We start from the raw sequence: 9,693 nt of genomic DNA on the forward strand, positions 1-9,693 counted from the left end.
TTAAGAAAACGGAATCTTCCCTATTAAAAGAGGCAGTTTTTTTTGTTTTTTTAAAAAAAATAATCATGTAACTTCCTGTATTTGCCTGAGAAGTCATTAGTTGTCACTTTGGTTAAATGGATAACTAAGTATGGTATTACAATGATCTGTAATCCTATTTAATCAAGTGTTTTAAATAAACTTTTTGATATTTTTGAGAAGTTTCCCCAAATAAGATTCGAAGTGAAGTCTTGTTGACCTTGAACTAACTTTGGGATTTTCCAGAGGACCCCTGGAACATCTTAATAGATATGTTTTCTCTCCTTGTAAAAGAGAGATAGTAAACTAATTAGGCTTATTTGATATGTTAAATTACATGAGAAGTATTGTCAGATAAGAGGTGATGCTCAACTTTCTTTAGGGTATATTTGCATGAAATTCCTAAAAATCTGATATGTCCTGGTATAATGTTATCACTCATAATTTAAAAATGTATGTCACAGAAATAACCAAATTTCCTTGTCAACTGCATTATAATGAGCCCTCATCAGATCTTTAACCATGACCATTTTAAAGTTTTGTTTCTGTTTTTTATTTTGTCATTTACAGACAGTTTTTGTTCTGCTCTCATGCTTTTGCAAAAGAGTTCCTGTAAAAGGGCTTCATCATCAAGGAGGTTCATGGAAAAGACTGACAAGTACAGGTTTCTGATAACTAAAATCTATTTGCCTTCCTGTGGGGGGAGGAAGGCAATAGGGGACCTTTCAAGTGCATCCTGAGGCTACCTGCACAGCACCCTCCTACATGTCAGGGGACGGCAGCCGAGACCTGTCCCCGTCCTCCGTCCTCCTTCCCCACATCAGTAAGACAAGCCCCTTACATTGATGACACTATGTTAACATGTGAAGACTGGCCTCTGCTGCAGGATGCTCTGCAGGCTTTGCTGGACCATCTGTGAGGAAGGGGATGGCCAGGAGGACCCACAGAAAAGTCAAGGCCCGGGAAGCACAGAAAGGTTCCTGGGAGTTGTTTGGTTGGGTACAGTGCATGTTGTCCCAGGAGCTGTGATTGGTGAGGTACAAGCCTAAGCAAGCCCTAAGAACAGGAAAGAGGGGTGAGCCTTTGCAGGGATTTAGGGTCTGGAGAACTTTTCTTCCCTTCCTGGCACAGTGCCTCCATCCCTGGACCTGGGGGCCAGAGCAGCCCCTGCCTTTGAGAAGCAAAGACACTAGTGAAGTGTCTTTAGAGCTCTGGGCATCTCCCAAGCGGGGCTGCCTTGCGTGAGATGTGCCGGTGACTCTGGAAGGGGTGGGCTGGGCACTGAGGCAGAGACACAGAGGAGAGAGCACTCCCTGGATTTGGTGCCAGCCCTGGGATGGGGCAGGTGCCCCAAACACCCCCAGAGAGCACTGGCTCCTCGAAGTGCTCCCCCAGGTAGAGCTGGTCACGGAGGGGGCAGCACAGCGAGGTCAGAACGTCCCTTCCTACCAAGGGGTGGGTTGAGAACATCGACCCCCTCTGCCCCAGCTCATGTCCCCATGTTGACCAGGTGGCAACCTGATTTACAGCAGAGGTGTGCCCTGTCCGCCGGCCCACTGTCGCTAGAAATGCGGGTGGTACTAGGCCCTTAGAGTACGTGGACCCTCCAGATGCCCCTGCCCTGTTCCTGTGGGGGTCTGTGGAGAGGGAATGGGGGAAATTCCCACTGACGCCTGGTGTTCAGGTGCCTGGAAGCAGGAACGAACCCCAGTAGCCAGCAGGCTGAGCTCAGAGCAGCTTGGCTGTTGGTCACTCATGAGTCCTGAACTGACACTTGGGCTGCTCCAAAGGGACGAACCCTGTGGCTTTGACCCTGGGAAGCTGAGTGCTGGATGATCACGTATAAGCCCTGTGGGGTCAGGCTGTGTGGAAGGACACTTGGGTTCAGTAACCGCATGGCCTGTGTGCTCCAAACAACACTCAAGGCCATTGCCAAAGGAGTCTGGGGCCGTCCTCAGGTGAGGGATTGGCAAATTGAGGGCTCTAACTATGCCTGGTTTTGTCTGGGTGCTGCATCTGGCCTAACCCAAGCTTTCCCATCACCGTGCAAACCTGGCTGCCACCATTAGGGGATCAGAGAAGCTGAGACCACGTAGGGTGCCCTCCATACACAGACAGTCGCCTCACAAGGGTCATGATGTACAAGACTGGGCAGAAGACCATGACACTGATGGAGGGTCCGTCTCCCCTGTAACTGGCAAGCAGCAGCATTGGTAGAAAGAATGGACATTAAAGCAGCAGATTAGATTACTAACAGGAAACCCCCTTGGCCGGTGGACCAAGTACTGTCCCAGGCTTTAGTACATTTGAATGATCGACCAGTAGGGCCTGTTGCCCCATATGCCCGACTGGGGGCCCCACGTTGTAGAGGTGTGGAAGTGGAGGAGAGAGCCGTCCCCCGACTCTCGAGTAATCCACACGCAGTGATGCCGGGAACGCCAGGCGCCATCCTGCCCGGGAGAGGCGTCATCTCCTGAGATTTGTGATAGGAAGTCCCACCGGATGGGTGAGTTACTTCACACCCCTGGGTGAGGGGCTCTGCTCGGTCCCCAGCGGGACCCCGCTGTTCTGCTGCCAGCCGGACCTGTAGAAACATATTGTACCTGCAGCGGAACACGTGCCATTGAGTGGAGCAGGTGGGGGGCTGGTCTGGCATATCCCACCCCCAGACCATCTTCTCATGCTGGGCAGCGCTGCCTCCCTGGCCAAGATGTATGGCAGGTACACAGGTCAATTTGCTGAAGGTGCTGAGATCCCTCTCCTCCTGTTTCCCTCTGGTACTGTCACTCGGCCGCCATCCGTGTCCCCTCCACTGGCCGAGAGGATGTTACAGCTCACAAGGACCCCCTTATGAGTTCAGCCAGCGAGCCTTGAGTGACAGCCGGCATAGCATCCTTACCGAGCACTAAAAACTCTCTAATGAGAAAGGCTGGCCGCTGAAACAGGCTGGCCTTGGACCTCATTGCCGCCTTGCAAGGAGGCACCTGTGCCGTCATCTGAGCAGAGCGCTGTGTGCTCGTGCTGAGGGGTCTGCTCACGTGTCATCTTGATTAAGTCACACGAGGGCACAAGTGATGCCCTGAGTGATCCGACCCCCAGCCGAGGGGACTTGGTAAATCGGCGGTTTGGGTCACGGGGGTCTTGGTGGAGGAAACTGTTACTTCGTTGTGTTAAGCTTCGTTGGGTTAAGTTCTCTTGCCTGTGCCTGTACTGTCGCGGTGGCCTCTGCTTCCTGTGCAGCCGGAGAGCCGCCAAGGAGTGGCCTCCAAGCCAGAGGACCCCTTGCTGACTGCTGGGCTCGCTGCGGAAGAGGGGGTGTTGTGAGATTGAGAGAGCCCATCATGGTGGAGGGCGGGTGTTGGAGGAGGTCATCGAGAGGATGTGACCGCTGGGTGACCTGTGAGCTGGACCTTGGCCATCAGAGGTTCTTCACCCCTCCCTGCCCTTGAATGTCCCCTCGGCCCACCACTCCTGCATCCAGAGCCGTTTCCCGGGACGCAGCCCTGAGAGAGTCAGGTATTGGTAAGACCATCTGAGCCCCGTCAAGGCCTCTCTACCATCTTTTTTTTTTTTTTTTTTTTTTTTTTGGGGTACGGGGGCCTCTCACTTTTGGGGCCTCTCCCGTCGCGGAGCACAGGCCCGCGCAGGCTCAGCGGCCATGGCTCACGGACCCAGCCGCTCCGCGGCATGTGGGATCCTTCCGGACCGGGGCACGAACCCGTGTCCCCTGCATCGGCAGGCGGACTCTCAACCACTGCCCCACCAGGGAAGCCCTCTACCATCTCTTAAGATCCAGCAGGCAGGTGCCCAAGACGAGCCTCTGTATCGGTCCCCTGCCCCCTATACTACCGCCTGCCGATCTGGAGTGCTGGCCTCTTTCTTCTGTCTCTCCTCACCCTCCAGGTAGGGGGGCCGGTTTGTGAACCAATACTGGGTTCAAGCCCCAACGCTGCTGATAGTACTTGCTGTGTGACTCTGGAAAACTTAATTAACGTCCCTGAGCCCCTTCCCCAATTTGTACAATAAGGGTAATAAAAGCACCTGTATCAGAGACTCATTTTGGGGCCAGTGAGAGCTTGTAGGCAAGTGCCCAGTGGCAGGGCCTGGCTTTGCCCGGCTCCAGACACTGGGTCCCTGGGGGCTATGCTTTCAGTGTTATTGTCCTCAGTACCCCCGTGGCACGTGCCCACCCAGGCTAACCTCATTCCCAGCTCCCCCAGACCCCCTGGGAGCACAAGGGCCCTGGTTGAGGAGCTCGATATCTCACTCCTGGGCTGAACTTCTTCTGAAGGGGGAGCCTCAGCTTTCTCACTGGGAGGCCGAGCCTGGGGGTGGGGTGCACTGTGGTCTGAATGTTTGTGCGCCCCCCCCAATTCGCATGTTGAAATATAATGGGATGGTATCAGGAGGCGGGGTTTAGGGAGGTGACTAGCTCATGAGGGTGGGACCCCAGGAATGGAATTAATGCCCTTATAAGAGAGTCCCAGAGAGCTCTGTCCCCCTCCCACCATGTGTGGACACACTGAGAAGACAACCAGGAACGGGGCTCTCACCAGACACGGGATCTGCTGGCGCCTGGATCCTGAACTTCCAGCTTCCAGAACTGTTGTTTGTAAGTCACCCAGGCTATGGTATTTTGTTTTAGGGCCCAGACAGACTGAGATGGGGCGGGTCTCTGCTGAGTAGCCGGGATGGCCACAGCCGCTCTCTGGGTGGTAGTGGGGTGAGGGGATCTCTCCTGGGCTTCTCTCTCTCACTTGCTTCAAGACCTAAGGGGAAGCCTTCCAATCTTCAGGGGCAGGGGGCTTCTGCGTGCCTCCCCGGGGGCTCAGCTCCTCCCAGAGGCAGCCTCAGGCCTCAGGGCTCCTGGCTGACCGGGGTCTGCTGTGCCTCCAGCAGATGCCTACCCCCGCCACCCCCCCCCCCACCGCCGTCTCCTGGAGCGGAAAACAGGGAGAGATTGCTCTTCCTTGAGCAAAACTGCTCTGGGTGAGGCCGAACACTCCCCGAAACTTGTCAGATGGCAGGACGTTTAGCTCTGCTTGTCTGGAGCTGGTTGGAGTTCCAGCAACCACAAAGGTAGACAGCTCAGGAGATACTCGTCGGATGAATGAATCAGTGAAGGAAGGAAGGAAGGAAAGGCTGCAGGGGAAGAACCGCTTCCCAGGAGAAAGGGACTGAGCCAGGTTCCTCCCCAACTTCCCCCCACCTGGGTGCTGGCCTCAGGGCCAGAGGGAGGCTGGGTCCTTGCCCGGGGGGAAGGGATGTCCCAGCTGCAGCTTCGCGGCTGGCATTGGGCTTCCCATCTGCTCCTGGGGACGTGGGCACAGAGAAGCGGTGAAGCTAAGTGTTTTCAGAGTCGGGAGCTCAGAGCCGAACAGGGGCTGCCTGCGCAGCCGTGAACCTCACCACTGCTTTCCCCTGACCCCCGTGTTTGGCTGTCCAGCCTCCGCACGGGCAATTCAGCCCCCGGGATGAGCTTCCAAAGAGCAAGAGCCCAGCACCCGCCTCCACCAGACGCCGTGATCCCAGCTGAGTGGGCGGGGCTGCCAGTGAGGAAGTTTGAGGGCGTCAGTCTGCCTTCCCACCAGGTAACCATCCTGCCCCGGCTCAGTTTCTGCTGGGGACAGTCCCTGCGGGGCTGGAGTGACCTTCCTCGTGAACAGGAGCTAAGGTGAGGGCGGCACGGACCCGCTGCCCACCTGCTCCCCTCCCTGCGGCCCCCGTGTGGGATCGCACCTGTAGGGGAGGAAAACATCTTGCCCTTCCACTCTTCTAGGTTCTCCACTCGTGCTCCATACCCGAACAAGAGGAACGCATACAGCTTTATTTAATGTAAGCTTTATGTGACGTGGGAGCCTTCATAAGGAAATGAAGACTCAAAGAAACGGTGAAGCCCGAGTGTTTTTATGCTGGGTTGGATTAAGAGTGAAAAGTCACGGGGAAACGTGATAGGGCAGAAGAGTGTGGGCTCAGGGTGGTGAACCGGGGAGCTGTTTGCTCAGATCCCTCTCGGCGTCCCCTCGTCTTGGGGATAAGGATGCTCCCATCCTCCGGGTGCGGGGAGGGCACCTGTCACAGAAGGGCACCTGTGACCCGCTTCAGGGGAAGGTCAGAGGGTCCTTCCCGCTCCTGCCTTCACCTGAGCAAGTTCAATGTGCCACCGTGCCGTGTTTGGGGTAGCGTGTCTGAACCCCGTCACGCTGCAGCCCTTTTCTCCATCAAGAAGAAGTGAAGGCACAGCGACGTGCCCTTAGGTTTTGGAAGAGCCTAGACTCTTGACTGGCCCAAGAGGGAGGGGCGCTTCTGGAGATTGATGGGACTGTTTGGGGAGGGGCGCTCCTGGAGACTGGGGTGGGGGAGGCCAGGGAGAGGCTGCAGTGCAGACAGACAGACGTGGTGTCCGAGGCAGGCCAGGCCTGGTTTCAGGGCCGAGTGGACCTCTGCTGGGCTGGCTGGAGGGGCTGCTGCGGGGAGGCATTGCAAAGGGGGACCGGACCCTCCAGACACAGAGTGGGGGCCGAGGAGGAATCTAGAACCTGTGAGATCTGGGCTCCGCGGCTGGAGGGAAATTTTAACCTGGGCCTGGGGGGTGGGGGTGTAGCCACACCCAGAAAGTGAAGGACTGTCCCGGAGCACCGGGCCCAAGTAGAGCCCAGCAGCTGCCCGCGGTGGAGCCCCAGGGGCCCGGGGTGGGACTGTCCCCATCCGCTCCGGTGGGGCGCATGGCCTGCTCATCTCTCAGTGCACCCTTCACCCCGAGTGTCTGTCTCTCCCTCTCTCTCTCTGTCTCCCTCTCTCCTCCTAGTCTCTCTCTCATGTCCTGAAAAGCAGCTCTAATTCCCTTGTAGAATCCTTTATTCGCTCCCTTCCCTCCCTTTCCACTGAGCCATGAGCCCCTGGAGGGCAGGGATCATGCCTGGGCCATTCACGGTTCCTGACACATGTGCTGACCTAGAGCAGCTGCTCAATAAATCCTTGAGGATCGCCGTTAAGTGCTGGTGGCTGTACCTCCAGCTGTGCCCGAGGGCGCCCCACTGGCTCTGGCTGGTCCGTCACCCAGGTTAGGGTGAGGTCATCCCGCTGGCTGGCTGGCACGGCAGTGGCTCCCATTGCATGATTCTCCCGGGGAGTTTGCCCCAGGCCCGGTGGAAATGTCAGGCTGCTGGAGGGACCTAGGTGGCAGGAGGGACTGGCTGCCAGTCCTGCCGGTCAGGACCGTGGTTCCCTGCTTGGCTCCTGTCCCAAGGAGGGCTCCATGGTGAGCCCCACCTTCCATCCTGGCGGGCTGGTCAGGAGCGAAGGCCCAGCCTGTGGGTGGAGGTGCATCCAGGACCCCCTCCCAGGCAAAGTCAGACGAGGGTCTGAGTTTGCATCAGGATCCAGCTGCTTCCAGGGAAAGCCATTCAGAATCCCTGCAGCTTCAGTTTTCTCATCTCTAAGGTGGGGTCAATAATAATAACAATAGTGATAATGATACTTAGAGTAGCACCAGCTTACGTGGGTTTAGTGGAGGATCGGGTGACCTGATGCCAAGTCCCTGGGTTGTCACAGACACTCGGTAAATGGCAATTAGGATCCCCGTTTAACACTGTGATTGTGGCTCTTGTTAGGTTTGGGGGGTGGGGTGGTTGGAGCCAGAGTGTCAATTGCCGATGAACGTGAACCTCAGAGGCCGCGCTGACTCCAGGCGGACCCGGGAGGGATCAGCCCAACGCTGGGGGGAGCAGGCAGGTGTCCCAGAGCCCTCACCCGGCCCCCATCGCAGAGGGAGTCGTGGTCCCTCCATGGGGTTAAACCACCCTCCGAATCCAGACTCTGAGCTCCTTTTCGCCATGGCAAGGTTTCTGGCATTTCCAGGAAACTTAGTAGCGTTTGCGAGCCTTGTTGACTTTGCGGGGAGCCGTTGCATCTGAGCCCTCAGCCGTGTGCTGGGAGCCTGGGCGCTGTCTTTCACTGAGTTTCCCAGCAGAAGTGCTCTCCCTGGCTGGGGCCCCAGGGTCTCCGAGACGCTGCAACCTCCAGCTCTGTCTGGGGTCCTCTGCTGATGCCATCTGGCCCCTCTAGGTCCCTGGGGGTCAGACATGGGGGGCACCAACTGGCAGTGCAGGCGGCCTGCGCTGCACCCCGATGCTGCCCGTCAAGAGCCCCCAGAGGGAGCGTGGCCTGATGGGTCAGGGCCGTCCTCCCCTCCCATTTTCCGAGGACTGTGCTTCTTTGAACGGTTGTGATATCCTTCAAAGCGATTCAATGGTGCAGCCCTGGAACCCACATGGGGACCTTTGCAAGGGCCCTCCCACCCACTCATGCTCTCTGGCTAGCTCCCCTGGGCCCTGGGAGACTGTTCTCTTTCATTCACCTCATCCCCAAAGGCTCAAGATCCCCCAGGATGAGCAGAACTGTGTCCCCAAGTCTGGAGGAAGGAGCTGATGGGAGAAAAAAACCCGGGAGGGGGGAGCAGGGCTCCAGGGTCCATCTCACGCAGCCACAGCAGAAGTGGAGCAGGTGTGCCGGGTGGGGCTGAGGTCAAGCCGAGTCCTGGGTGGAGAAAGAGGGGCAGCCCGTCCCCCTGCTGACCACCAAGGCAGCCTCGAGGGGAGAAGGGTCTCTGGAAGAGCCTGGAGGGGGCCCCACGCACAAACCTCACCGAGCAGCTCCCGCGTGGAGCTCACAGTGAGCAGCCCATCTGGTTCTCAAACAGCCCGCGAGAAGTTGCTGCTTCCATCCTATCGAAGAGACGGGGAAACGGAAGATCAGATGGAGGGGACCTGCCCAAAGTCACTCCATTAGCAGACTCTGACCCCTGGATCCTTTTCCCTCCTTTCCCCATCAGTCACCTGAAGAGCCCTCTCGGTGCCCATCCTTCCTGGAGAGGAGGCTCTGCCTGGGACCTCAGGGGCTGCTTGAAGGTCTGAGCCTCAGAGCCACTTGGTCTGCTCTCTCCGTGGCTGCCCTCCCGTCTGGGTGGCCCACAGCCCTGGGCAGGGGACGGCCACCTACTTACCCAGGCCAGCCTGTCTTGACTTCTCCGTGAGGGACGTGAAAAGGGGCAGAAGGGGGCTGTGGTCCCCACCTGATGGCCTGTTGCCCAGCAAAGGCACATCTAGCCTAGCGGGTAGGGTTGGCCTTGGTCCCCCGCTTCTGGTAGGGAGGTGGGAACCCCAGATGTCTCCGGTCTCTGCAGGGTTCCATGTGGGGGCTGATGTGGTCCTGGGACCCTAGGAGGCCAGAGCCCGTGGCTCCCAGCAGCAGGGGCCTGGGTCCCAGGACCACGGTGTGGGCCCTTCAGAGTCTCCTCCGGGCCCCGAGACCCCCCTGCTGGCCCAGGTCGCCGCGGCACGGGACACAGAGGAGCCGTTGGCGCCACGCAGCTCTCGACGGACAGCTTTGCCGGATGGGCCGAGACGGGCTGGCAGCCTTCTCTGTCTGACTCCCCTGTGGAACGGCACTTGCTTTGCACGCGCTACTCCCTCACTGTTTGAATTGTAAGTCCTCTTACTTGGAATAACACTGACTTTTGCACATTTGAGTAGTTCAAGCAGGAAAGATTTAATCAGATGCCAACTGAGTAAATGCCAGGGGCTTTGAAAAAGAAATTGAAATTGCCAGGTGGATAAACGTTTGGGGGAAAGGACCCTTCTCACGGCTGCCACCGTGGCGGCTCTGTCTGTGCCC

General features: G+C 57.5%; 1 long non-coding RNA gene across 1 annotated transcript; it reads left to right on the forward strand.

The window, feature by feature from the left end:
* Window positions 1-4,534: 4,534 nt before the first annotated feature.
* On the forward strand, window positions 4,535-5,911 carry LOC129391793 (uncharacterized). Its single transcript, XR_008616495.1, has 3 exons — window positions 4,535-4,630; window positions 5,465-5,609; window positions 5,798-5,911. It is a non-coding gene; the product is annotated as an uncharacterized lncRNA (long non-coding RNA).
* Window positions 5,912-9,693: the final 3,782 nt, after the last annotated feature.

This window comes from Physeter macrocephalus, chromosome 3 (genome assembly GCF_002837175.3).
Source record: "Physeter macrocephalus isolate SW-GA chromosome 3, ASM283717v5, whole genome shotgun sequence".
NCBI lineage: Eukaryota > Metazoa > Chordata > Mammalia > Artiodactyla > Physeteridae > Physeter > Physeter macrocephalus.